The following is a 13,611-nucleotide window of genomic DNA, read 5'->3' on the forward strand; positions in this document are numbered from 1 at the left end:
GCAGTGAATATCAGCGCTATGTGGCCAGAAGTGTGATAATATAATTTATTTTGTGTAATAAACAACTGCAAGGATAGATGATTACAACAAATAGATGACTAATACATAAAAGTAATACATAGGTGAATAATGATGATGAGTTAAGATGCGTAATCATGGGAACAAGCGGGTTTACAAACAGGAGCAGCTGATTAGCATTAGAAAAGCTGAAATAATACCTCAGCTGAAGCCAATTGTACTAAATGCACTAAATGTGCACTGTTACAAGAATATTTTTCTTTCTATTGTTTTCTATTATTTTAAGTTAAGCAGGACAAAGTTCTTTTAAAGAAAGATTTACTTATATTCTCAAAAGTTACGCATGACAGGCTTCTGTTTAAGAAAGAGACCTGTTTTATGTGTTAATGTTGTCATTTTGAGCTAAAAATAAATGGCTAAATGATCATTTGTTTCACATGTGTTCATATCACAAAGAATAGAATATGCATCTGCTTAAATCAACTTCAAGTCAAATGGTTAAAAAAAATAATTTCACACACAAAAAAAGAGCTAGAAAATTCACCACACTGGGAAGGGTGAAGACAACTGGGTTGCCCGGCCCTGGCCACGAGGTGTCCCTTATTTATTTTTCAGGGAGTTGGCAACCCTACTTGTTTAGCACACAAAGGTTTGTTTCTGAGTTCGCTTAAAGGGCAATCTTGGAAAAAAAACTTTCTGCTGAAACACATTTTCTTCAAAGCATTGCTGATTTTCACACACAAGAAAATAAATTACATTTTAAGAATAATATCAGGTTGGAGATGCATGAAGCTGTCAGATTTACATGATAATTGTAATGGTACCCGTGTTTGATTACTGTGTACATTCTGGGTTTAACTACTTTACAATGCAGCATCTGAGTGCAGTGATGTGCGGCAAACTTCCATATTTCAGATTTTGAAACAATCATTAGCAAGTGTACACATAATGAGTCTGTAGTAGAGTTTACAAATTAGGCTGCCTTTCATCTGCACTGCTATGCAACAATAAGGTCACCTAGAAAAATAAAGCAAGATATATTCTCCGTAATTGAGCCTAGTTCTATCGTGTTTCATGTCCCTGCAAGCTGATTTTCATACTGTACTGAAATAGAAAGGAAAGCAAGAACACATTCATTTATCTCCAGTAGTACAGGCTTTGGAAAATGCTAATCAGAAATGCAGACAGACAAGATGGAATTCTTAGTGAGCTAATAGTTGTGTTAGGCTTTCAAGCCAATGCAGAGCCTTGTTCTGTGCCTAGTTTGTGCTCTGCTGAGTATTGGGTTTGAGTGAGGCAACATCCCCTTTGATCAGCCAGTAGTTATGAAGTATTGTTGGGATTGTACATGGGTACAGGATAAGATTTAGGCCTACCAACCCCAGAGTCTGCATATGTGACTCACAGTTGCTGGGAGGAGGAAAGGTCCCATCCACCTTCCATTTTCTCGCTCTCTCCTCTCATTTGCCAGGATGGAAAACAAATGAGGAAGGATGTGAGGAGGTGGTGGGTGGATGGGGGGGCATCCATCCCTCTCTCTTTCTTGCACTTGGTGCCTGTGTAATCTCCACACTGGGCTGCAGAGTGCCACAGAGCCTCTGTTTATTAGACTAATCCTTAAATCCACATTCTGCAGGCCTCGCAAACGCCTCGCAAAGCTCTAATCTGACTCAAAACAAAGGGATTAGGAACGACAAGGTCCCTCTCTCTGTCTCTCCATGTCTGCCAGAGCGGGCTCGGGGTGGCGCACACATGTGCTGAGAAACACACAAGAACTGTTGCATACTCTTGCCTGTCACGCCCATATTTGCTAAAGACTGATTGGCACATGCAAACCCTCATGCACACGCGCGCACACACGCACACACACACATGCTTCCTGTGAACACAAGCTGGCTGTGACAAGACAGCCAGTTAGAGCCAAGGTGCAAACAAACTGGGTAATTACACATAGCTCAAAAACTCATGGGAGAAATGACGGACAAGATGAGAATGAGCTGTGGGAATGGGACGCGGCGACAGCAGGGAGGATATACTTGGCTAACTAAACAAACCAGGCTTATATTATAGACTTACACTGTTACGAAAACAAATGAGAAAAGGTTTTTTTTATGTGTGTGGATTGTTTTTTTACTCACAAGCATCAAATGCCAGAGGTCCACCTTGGGTGTACTGGCTTGTTTTAGTATACACACAGCATAGAGCCAACAAATCAATATTTGTTGAGTATTTATCTGTATTAAAGGGCCTTTACACCCAAACAGTGCAACAAGTCAGAACCTGCTACAAATTTACATTGCACTTCAGTCTCTCCACGAAACCTATTTGCTAGCTAGAATTTGCTCTCCAAGTCTCTCTGTGTTTTTCACACAATTCCATCCCGTTTCCCCTCAATATGGCAAATGAATAATGCAAAAAAAAAAAAAAAGTCACTGCTTAAATTGTGTTCACCCAGCTGTTAATCCTAATTTTACACTATAATCTTAATAACTGAAGTTCCATTTTGGAAATGCAACATGTAATAATTCTGACAAGTGGGCTCGGTTTATTTTCTGGTTCATCTCTTCACGGGGAAACTTTTCAAAAAAAACTTTTCTTTCAATGAGATATAAAAACCAAGCAAGCACAAATACAGGCAAATGGTGCCAGTATGTGGGCACGCTGACATATTGCTAACATTATTGGAAAGATTTTTGAATGATCTTATTCAAGTACTCAAAGTTGTAGAGCCTGAATGATGTCTACATTTACAAAGACAGTTTAACTTGGTCTTTTCACAGTTACAGTGGGGCAAAAAAGTATTTAGTCAGCCACCGATTGTGCAAGTTCCCCCACCTAAAATGATGACAGAGGTCAGTAATTTGCACCAGAGGTACACTTCAACTGTGAGAGACAGAATGTGAAAAAAAAATCCATGAATCCACATGGTAGGATTTGTAAAGAATTTATTCGTAAATCAGGGTGGAAAATAAGTATTTGGTCAATAACAAAAATACAACTCAATACTTTGTAACATAACCTTTGTTGGCAATAACAGAGGTCAAACGTTTACTATAGGTCTCTACCAGGTTTGCACACACAGTAGCTGGTATTTTGGCCCATTCCTCCATGCAGATCTTCTCGAGAGCAGTGATGTTTTGGGGCTGTTGCCGAGCAACACGGACTTTCAACTCCCGCCACAGGTTTTCTATGGGGTTGAGGTCTGGAGACTGGCTAGGCCACTCCAGGACTTTCAAATGCTTCTTACGGAGCCACTCCTTTGTTGCCCGGGCGGTGTGTTGTGGATCATTGTCATGTTGGAAGACCCAGCCTCGTTTCATCTTCAAAGTTCTCACAGATGGAAGGAGGTTTTGGCTCAAAATCTCACGATACATGGCCCCATTCATTCTGTCCTTAACACGGATCAGTCGTCCTGTCCCCTTGGCAGAAAAACAGCCCCATAGCATGATGTTTCCACCCCCATGCTTCACAGTAGGTATGGTGTTCTTGGGATGCAACTCAGTATTCTTCTTCCTCCAAACACGACGAGTTGAGTTTATACCAAAAAGTTCTACTTTGGTTTCATCTGACCACATGACATTCTCCCAATCCTCTGCTGTATCATCCATGTGCTCTCTGGCAAACTTCAGACGGGCCTGGACATGCACTGGCTTCAGCAGCGGAACACGTCTGGCACTGCGGGATTTGATTCCCTGCCGTTGTAGTGTGTTACTGATGGTGACCTTTGTTACTTTGGTCCCAGCTCTCTGCAGGTCATTCACCAGGTCCCCCCGTGTGGTTCTGGGATCTTTGCTCACCGTTCTCATGATCATTTTGACCCCACGGGATGAGATCTTGCGTGGAGCCCCAGATCGAGGGAGATTATCAGTGGTCTTGTATGTCTTCCATTTTCTGATGATTGCTCCCACAGTTGATTTTTTTCACACCTAGCTGCTTGCCTATTGTAGATTCACTCTTCCCAGTCTGGTGCAGGTCTACAATACTTTTCCTGGTGTCCTTCGAAAGCTCTTTGGTCTTGGCCATGGCGGAGTTTGGAGTCTGACTGTTTGAGGCTGTGGACAGGTGTCTTTTATACAGATGATGAGTTCAAACAGGTGCCATTCATACAGGTAACGAGTGGGGGACAGAAAAGCTTCTTACAGAAGACGTTACAGGTCTGTGAGAGCCAGAGATTTTCCTTGTTTGAGGTGACCAAATACTTATTTTCCACCCTAATTTACGAATAAATTCTTTACAAATCCTACCATGTGAATTCATGGATTTTTTTTTCACATTCTGTCTCTCACAGTTGAAGTGTACCTCTGGTGCAAATTACTGACCTCTGTCATCATTTTAAGTGGGGGAACTTGCACAATCGGTGGCTGACTAAATACTTTTTTGCCCCACTGTATTTACCTCTCTTTAGTGTTAGTGTGAATCCTCTGCGACAGGGATTGTTGCCACAGCTTCTGCCACACAATCTGCCATTGTGTGATCATCAGCTGATAAGGATCCAACCCAACACCTGCCAGCCAAACTAAATTTGAGCAGACCTATTCCTCCACAGGCATCCAGTGTGCGGACATCCTCTCAAAATCTCCTAATTCTAGATTTTTCAAGTTGGAAAGTGGTGCTATATTTTTAAAAAAAGAAACTTCAGTGTATTTTGGAGTACCATCCATCTCGGCATCTTTGCAGTGATATGAGGGCTGGATATTTCCAGCCACTTTACAGTAGTGTCTTATTTTGAGGTTATGGTGCACAACCATGCTGGGCTGCGCGTCTGACAAGAGTGTTATAATGCAGGTGAAGGTCATGTGAGATATAGAAAGCTTGGCAATCTGCAGATGGATAATGTCAGCAGTTGGGTCACAGAGCTACGCTACCCCGTTCTTTTATTCATTGAGGGAATTCCTGCTCATCCTCATTCAGCAGAATCACACCCTTGGTAGTGTGTGGGGCTTTTTTTTTCACCTGTGCCCTAGGAACTAGCTGCAGCACGGAGAGTGAGGGCAAACTTCGCTGCGGCACTGCCACTGAGTTATTAAAACAATCGAGTGCTGACAAGCCCTGCATTCTGTCGCAGAGGGAGAGGGCTAGGGCTTAATAACTCAGTGTCACGCCTTGACATTCTTACCATCTGTCTGGGTAAAATATTCAAATGTGCAATAAATGTCACTGGGGACAGCCGGTGACACTGTCTAATTAACACTATGACAGAGGTGACACACTGAAGACTTTGGCTGGCTTTTACTGTACAACATGCATCGTCTGTGTGTGTACGTGTGCATGCCACAACTCTGTGCGGAAGTGAAATGTTGAGGGACACTGTAGCGATTATACTGCCATCCTGTCTCTTTAGAGGGTAGTCAGCTATTGTTTAAGTTAACAGAAAAGTGTAGCACTAACACACATATTACAAAGTGTAAATGACAGCAGCTATAGGGCTGAGCAACCCTGGAGCGGTGAATAAATGCCAAAGGTTTCATTTCTTCAGGCTGAAATGTCAACTAGTCAGAGAGCGGGGAGGAGACACACCGTCAGCCTTATATGGGTGTCTTACCTCAGCTCAGGTAGATGTATGTAGGTCAAACACAAGCTGCAGTGATTCATTCCTTAACTTAAAATGAAACAAAGTAACCCCTCCCATACACACACTAAAAGCTGAGGGAATTCCCAGAAAGAAGATCTAAAAGATACTTTATTTATTGGGTAAATAAGAAATGATGTCTTCTACTTATCCTAACAGCGAAGTCTGCGTGCACTTTCAAACTTGAGTGGCTCTAACAAAAATGCAACGGCGAACATGTGACAGTTTAAAAGAAAAATGTGAAGGCCAGGGATGTGTCCAAAATGTATATTTTTGCTTGCCAAAACACATTGCAGCATGCTCATATTCAGTATAATGTATCCTCCAGTAATATCATGGTTTGCTTGCGAAGTAAGGTACTTTGCAAGCAAACCATGAAAAGGAGAAAGTTATTTCTGTTCAATTCAATTCAGTTTTATTTATATAGTGCCAAATCACAACATTTGCCTCGAGGCGCTTTATTTTGCAAGGTAAAGATGCTACAATAATATGAGCGAGAACTAGGGGTGGGTTTTTATAATTGATTCATCGATTAAAATCGATTCTGGCTTGGATAACGTAAAATCGATTCATTAAAATCCTGAATTGATTTTTTAATATAAATTTATTTTGCCCAAAATGCCAGAATCTCTGGTGAAATCTCACAAAATTTCAGTTTTTCTGTGTTTTATCTTCAGCTACTTTGACACAAAGGCATCTGCTGTGACGCTCACACCTGTGATAAAGTCTTGCATGTGTCAGCTTCCTTTTTATTGATACAAAAATATGTAAATGTACTGATCTGAATTATACTTCTGACTGTCAAAATTTCCCAGATTTAAATCGAATCGAATCGAATTAAATCGAATCGTGGATCGAATCGATTCGGGACCTTGTGAATCGGAATTGAATCGATTCTAGAAATCAGTGACGATACCCAGCCCTAGCGAGAACCCCAACAGTTCATCATGGGAAGCCCCCAGGACCCTAGGCCTATTGCAACGAGGGAGGATTCAGAGTCACCTGATCCAGCCCTAACTATAAGTTTTATCAAAAAGGAAAGTTCTAAGTCTATTCTTGAAATTAGATAGCGTATCTTTCTCCCAAAGTCAAACTGGGAGCTGGCTCCACAGAAGAAACGCCTGAAAGCTGACGGCTCTGCCTCTCATTCTACTTTTAAATATCCTAGGAACCACAAGTAGGCCAGCGGTCAGAGAGCGAAGTGCTCTGTTGGGGTAATATGGTACTATGAGGTCTTTAAGATAAGATGGGGCCTGATTATTTAGGACCTTGTATGTGAGGAGATGAATTTAAATTAGTCTAGATTTAACAGTAAAGAGAAGCCAATATGGGCAAAATATGCTCTCTCTTTCTAGCCCCCGTCAGCACTCTCTCTGCAACATTTCTATCTGCGGTCATTTATATTTGGTGCCATGGTTCTGCTCTGGGACCTTGTGCATACGTGGAAAGGGAGGAAGGTAGAGCAACAGCAAAACCCCAGCTCAGATAACAGATGTGACAGTAATTAAGTCAGATGCAGCATGAAACGGGGAGGCTGCGATGAAGGTTGGCCACCAAGCTTGCAGATATGCAGAAGGCTGTGAGATTAATCAAGTGAACACACAGGACTGTATCAGCTCAGCCATCACGTGATGTTTGCTGGCACTGAGGTCAGTTGATCTACCAGGACTGCAGCTGAACTCGACTTTCTGGCATGCCTGAGCTAATCCTACGCCCGACTGAAAAGCCCCGGTTTATTTCCAGATAAAGAGGCATTTGCTAGCGATAAAAACATTTTATGCACTACAATGACACAAGGACACTTCATAATAAAATGTATCTGTGCTTACAAATGTACAGTTTTAAACAACTTAATGAGCAGAAAAGTGTTGCTACCGCATGTTTTACTGTTCAAAGCGTCATAAAAATGAATCTGCGTATAAAGCGGTGTACACATGTACACCAGAATGTGTTTGAACTTTTACCACCTAAAAAACGCTCTTGTGCTCTGTTTCCCTCTCAGTCTGTTCTTTTCTCACTTCCCTCTCTGTATTCTCGCTGAGAGGCTGTTGTATGAAGCACCTTTAATGGGTTTGTGAGGGATATATTGGACTTCAGTAGGAGATTTGGCACACTGTGTGTGCGCGTGTGCGTACCTGTAAGTGTGTGCGCATTTTGGATTGTCATGTAGGGTCCTATAGTACGGTGCTTTTCCACTTGTGTGACTGTGTGCACTCACACTCCAAAGCCATTAGATTCTATACAAAATCCTGAAGCTGAGAACTTTAAAGCTGAGAGTGGTGCAATTGACAAGCCGGTCTCCCACCGAGCACGTCTCGCTACTGTTGATCTCTGGTACAGTAGCGATCTCAGCTGGAGCTACAGTTGCACTTTCACATGCACATTTTGACTCCGTTACTTTTATCTGTTCTCTACAGCCCACACATGGGTACCTCTGTCTTCGGCTGTATGCATGGTACCAATATTTCAGAGCTACCACTGATAAGTGCCCGCTACTTGGGACTATATTGTTTGTGCCTACTGTACTGTGAATGCTTCTAATGCCACCGACATACCGTCTTGAAGTGTTTGTGCCTTTGGGGCCAATAGAAGACAGCCCAGGCTGCTCCAGCACCAATGACATAGCTGACTGGTCCCATTTAGCATGCTAGATTTAGCTTCATTAGAGAGGATATGGCTGGGAAGGCACACAGAAGAAATGAAATGAGAGGTGGGGTGGTGGGATGGGGGATGGGATGGGAGAATGACTGCTCAGCTTTTGCAAGGGCCCACTTTGCAGAAGAGGTGGACAAAAAGCTTAAGCTGTCTCATAAAGATACTTTATAAAGCAGCCATATCCATAATGGCAACGCAATAGAGAGAAATGGATGAATGAAGGAAATCAATGCAGCAGTTAGACTTGAATTAAAAAGTACCCCACACTAGGCTACATTACGGCCTGGCAAGCAGCTCTTGCAAAAGTTTGCTGTAACTTGCAAAACAAAGTATGTGAAAACTGCATTTAACAATAAAGAAGAAATAATGAAAACCAATTACAGACCAAAAATAATAATGATGTTTTATTTTATTCAGTCTTCCCGAAAATGTGTTCACCACATTTCAAGCACAAAAATCCAACAATCTACCCGGTGGGGTAAAGGTATTACATAATTTCTTATGCAACAAGTGTTCTGCCTGCTGAAGCTTTAAAACCCCATCTTAATTCAAGAAATGTCCCACTTTGGCATGACAGATACAAATGAGCTATCGCATCCAATTGGCAGATTTGTTTCTCTTCTATTAAGGAAAATAAGTCTGCAAAATTGAAAATAAGAATAAATGACTTGTCAAGATGGATACTGCTCGCAGTGATGGGAAAAAAGAGAAGTTGAGGCGATTAATGTGTTGCTGTTTGAGAGGTTAGCTAGGACTGGGGACAGATGCTGGGTTAAAAATCTGTCATTTCGAACAGCATACCGAGGAAAGGAAGGAGACAGAATCATCCTCCATGATGATTGGTACATGTACATGTTGCCCTTTAACCTTCTCCCTAATCTCTGCGCATTCAAATATGCATGAAGCCGTGTGACCTCACACAGAGACTGTGTGCGTGCGGTCTTGTGAAGAACATGTCCCTTAGAAACACCGCACAGGTCACCAAAAGACACCCTGCAACTAATGGTGTGAGGTCATCACACTCAGGTCATGCTCTAGGTCAGTGTCACAATAACTGCTCATGATGAAGGGGTTTCCAAGGTAACCGGAGGGTTTTCAGCAAATCAGAGAGAGGGAGAAAGGACTCCTCTGGGTGTGCATGTCTTGTAGCAACCAGAAGACCTCTGGTGATTTATCCCTCACTGCTCTTGTACCACGCTAAACCATTAGGGCACAGTGATAAGAGATAAACAAAGTCTAGGACAGAGTCTGTGGGGTAGATAGGGTAGAACACAGCCTGCTCATTGCCATGTGAACCCGTCTCTGGCTGTGCTGTAAAATCATTATTTTTTTTCCCTTTAGAAAGGCTGGAGTGTCGAACGTACACACATACATTAATCACAATTTTGAGACATTTATACCACCTGCTGCTGCAGCTCCTGTAACTATACTGCCAATCACTTATTCTGTGGTGGCCATTGTGATTGCAGTGGAAATAATAGGCAAAGGCAGGACTTGGAAAAGTTGCCTTTTTTTATCCTACGCCTACACCTGGACTTTAAAATACCATGTTTATGAAAAGTGCTCAAAAAGGCCACAACTGTGCTGCAAAATGAAACTCACAAGTACAAGTGCATGAAATGTTTGAAATCACCCGTGTCTGGGGGCATTTTTAAGATCCACAAAAGATCTGAAGACATTTTTAAGAACCACCTGAATCACCTGCTCTGGTTAGCCACAAAGATTCATTACAGCTCTGCGGGGAACTCTTGTAACCAAAAACCCTTGCAGATTGTTCCCTTTTTTGTCTTTGTAGTAAAGGAAATAGCAGTTGGTATTGGTGTTAGTAGTATCATGTGGCATGGAGTGGTCAAAAAAAAAAAAAAAGTGGTCGTATTATGGTGGCAGTAGCCACACCAGTCTTGTATAGTGCTATATTGATGAAGATTGGAGTGGAGTGTTCTCCCTCCTCCTTAACGCACGGGCCTATATTGGATTTCACGCTGGCTGCCCATTCACCAGACACTGCAGTGCATTCCTACCAAAGGCCTGGAGGCAATACGGCTGCTTTATTTGTTTATAATGTTTAGGCTTCCCGCAAATGGCTTGCGCTGCAGTACCAATAACTGTGCATAGTTACATTTAGGCAATCGACTGGGGTCGTTTCGACATGAGTGCTGCAGCTCAATTCATTTGGAATGGACTAAAAATCCAATAGAGTTGTCTAAGTGGGGGGGAGGGAAAGGGAGAGGAGGAGAGAAATATGGATAGAGAAAAATGGAGGAATAAAGAAGAAAGACAGGGGAGGGGTCAGTGGGACTGATGCTGAGCACGAAGAGCTGATACGTTTCTGTCAAGAAAGCGATCAACGGAAAGCAAAGCGCAGATCTTCTCCCTCGCTCAAATCTAACTGACAAATAAAATATAGATGCCCTCTGAGTGCTCGCAGTTACTTAGGCATCCCTCGCCATGTTGCACAGCTCTCCGCCGTGAATTCCTCTGGCTGCAGCGGCGGCAGCACCCAGAAAATGCGAGAGCCAACTTTCACAACTTTGGGTCCATTAAGAGATTTGAGCACATCCAAGACAAATTCCCTGGAAACACTTGCCGGAGTGAAAATATAATTCACTGAACTGATGACAGATGATGACACGCGGGTGACAAGGCAGGAGAAATTAATTTAGCGGTGTTGCAGTAGGTTGTCACCGAGATGACACACAAATGACGGCATCTGGAAAGTGAACTGGTGTGAGTCATGTCACTTCGCGTGTGCGCCACCAGCTTGAATCATCATCGCTCGCGTCTACGTGCCTGTGTGTGTGTTTGTGTGCGTGTTTGTGAGCGTGCGTAAATCTCCCATCTTCTTCACTAGCCTACTCCTTGTCCTCTGCCAGCTGCTCAGCTTCTCACTCCATTTGCTCCAGACTTCATACACATCTGCTCGCAAAAATCCATCCATGTCTCAGTTACCCACACACACGTACACACATGCACACTATCTGCAGTCATAAATATGCCCAAAGGCCATTGACCGAGGCAAAGCAGAGCATTCACTCTGATGCATCACATAGCTCCTAAACACTTATCTTCAGCTTGTCACATGAACAAACTCGACAAGAGTGGCACAGCTGACCAAGGTCAGCAGAGAAATTCTACCTTTTCTCCCTAATTACTTTTGCCTTTTCTTCAGTGAGTTTGCCGCACATTCTTTCTCTGTGTGAAATGGAACGTCCTTGCAAACTTTAGGCGATGTCTCAGAAATTCCTTTTCTACGTGGTTGTAGCAAATAAAAAATCTGAAGTCTCCCAAAGGCTCCTGTGAAGTGAAGGATGAAAGCCAGCGAGCAGGAGAGTGGGTAGAAAAACTTGGAGTGAGGGGTTTGATGCAGTCTCCTGAGTGAGGGGAAGGGAGTGAGAGAAAAGGGAGAATGTACGGGGGAAAAGTGTCCTCTTAAAAAAAATAATAGTTCATTGATGCAACCATTTCCCCTTAACCTCAAACGGCGAGCTTCAGAGCTAAGAAGGGCAGAAACCAGGGAGTTTTTTTTCTTGAAAAAGAAAGGAGAAAAAAAACATCTGTCCTCAGCCTTTTCTCCTCCTCCCTCCTCCTCCTCCTCCATCCTTCCTCTCTTTTTCTTTAGGCTCTTTGAGGAAAAGCAGGAGCATCTCTCAGAAAAATGACAGTCCTTATACTGGAATTTGGTTCTGTGATTAACCTGCTCATTTGCTAATTTGACTGTAATCAAGCCTCTCATCTTTCCCAGCGGGGTGCCAGAGCGCTTTGAGCAGACAAGGCAGAAGACAGTAGCAGTGAGCTCAGTGATGAGTTGCATCAAGTGCCTCCTCTCCTTTACTTCACCTTCGAGAAAAAAAAAACAAAAACAGCCACTTGCGTGCTTAAAGGAATGAGCAAACAAGTTCAGGTAAGACGCATAGAGGACTGTGATACATATGGTGTAGTGTTAAAATAAAAGCGCAGTAAAGGACGAGACATTCCTTGAGGCTCTTCATGTCTGTTATAGCTCTGCTGCGGATCTCAGCCCCCGCAGCCTCTTAGAAAAGCACACACATTTTAGCAAAACATTTTAGCAAAAGAATTCAGGTATAGGTATTCTTCGTTCCGAGCCCTTCAAAGCAAACAATCCAGCTGACATTTACATCTGTCAAGACCCAGTGTGTGTCCTTTTTCTTCTCCTTGAATGATCAGAATCCAGCATATCTCTTTTGATTCCCTCTTTATTCAGGCTGTTTTGCTTGGTCTATCACCTCTCTCGCTCACATTCAATTCAAATGGGCGGCACGCACTCTAGAAAAAAAAGAGGCAGACTGTATTGGTAGCCAGTGGCAACAGAAGCTTGGGGGTAATGGCCTTAGACTGGCTATCGGTTTTGATGTGAACTTCATAGTTAACAATTACGAGAGCCGCGGCCATTACGGCAGCATTTCCACACCGACCGTTAGTCCATTCGTGGAGCCGACAGAGCTGCACTCACAAATGCAACACTTGAGCTGAAGTAAACCAATCAGGCTAAAGTTGAGCTCAGATTTTGTACTGGGCGGGAGCCTTAGCCCCGCCTTAGCCCACAGAAAATCTGTTCATTGGATGAATTTTAGAATAATAGCTCCAAGTAATTATCAATCAAACAGCGCAGATGCATTTATTTCATCTAAAAGGATTGTTACTACATTATCATATCTGTGTTTGTTTTTCTTTTTTCATAGGGAATATGTAATAAAATGCCATAGCTAAAAACTGTCCTGATGCTCAGCTGGGTGCACTAAAGGTATAATCTTCCTGTTAGTGCAACAGGTTGCCGCGATAAAAAAGCGTTTTAATCCAATTAGATGATTGGCTGAACACACTTTAAGAGCCAACATATAGTTGCGAACAAATTAAATATAATACAGATCAAATTAGATGAGTTTTTGGCAGCGTTCCTTTAATTGGCAGAAAGAAAGTCAGAGGGAGAGAGCTTGAGGGAGGCTGACAGAGATGAGAAAGAAGTTATTTAAGAACAGAGAGGGTCTGACTCAGAAACGGGGCTGCCTGTGACAGTCAGTTTCAAGAGAAAGGAAAAAAAACACACTTTGACGTGCCGAGTGTGACTGAGGAAGTTCTACTCATCCAAACCTTTCCTCTGTCATTCTCTTTATGTCTAATAGTTTTTATATATAATTCATAAGCTGACTGCAACCCCAACTCTGTCTTGGCTGTTTCTTTTCTCTTTCCTTCGCTGCTTTCCCCCCCTCCTTCCTTCCTTTTTATTTTAAGCACTGATAAGTGGTGATTCCGACTCTCCAGATGTCGACACAGCAGGTGTTGCGATCGGTTGGGATCAGCTCGTCTCAGCTCAATCAGATGCACAGAGAGGTGTCCAGGTGAACGGGAGC

At 42.8% G+C, this 13,611-nt stretch overlaps 1 protein-coding gene across 2 annotated transcripts in view; it reads right to left on the reverse strand.

The window, feature by feature from the left end:
• The window catches only part of LOC146717338 (teneurin-2-like), an 86,458-nt gene that overhangs the window by 36,311 nt on the left and 36,536 nt on the right, over positions 1–13,611 (reverse strand). The window lies entirely within an intron of this gene.

Source organism: Copadichromis virginalis, linkage group LG2 (assembly GCF_057382275.1).
Source record: "Copadichromis virginalis isolate Kocher_CV1m ecotype Utaka linkage group LG2, C_Virginalis_male_GT1.1, whole genome shotgun sequence".
Classification (NCBI taxonomy): domain Eukaryota; kingdom Metazoa; phylum Chordata; class Actinopteri; order Cichliformes; family Cichlidae; genus Copadichromis; species Copadichromis virginalis.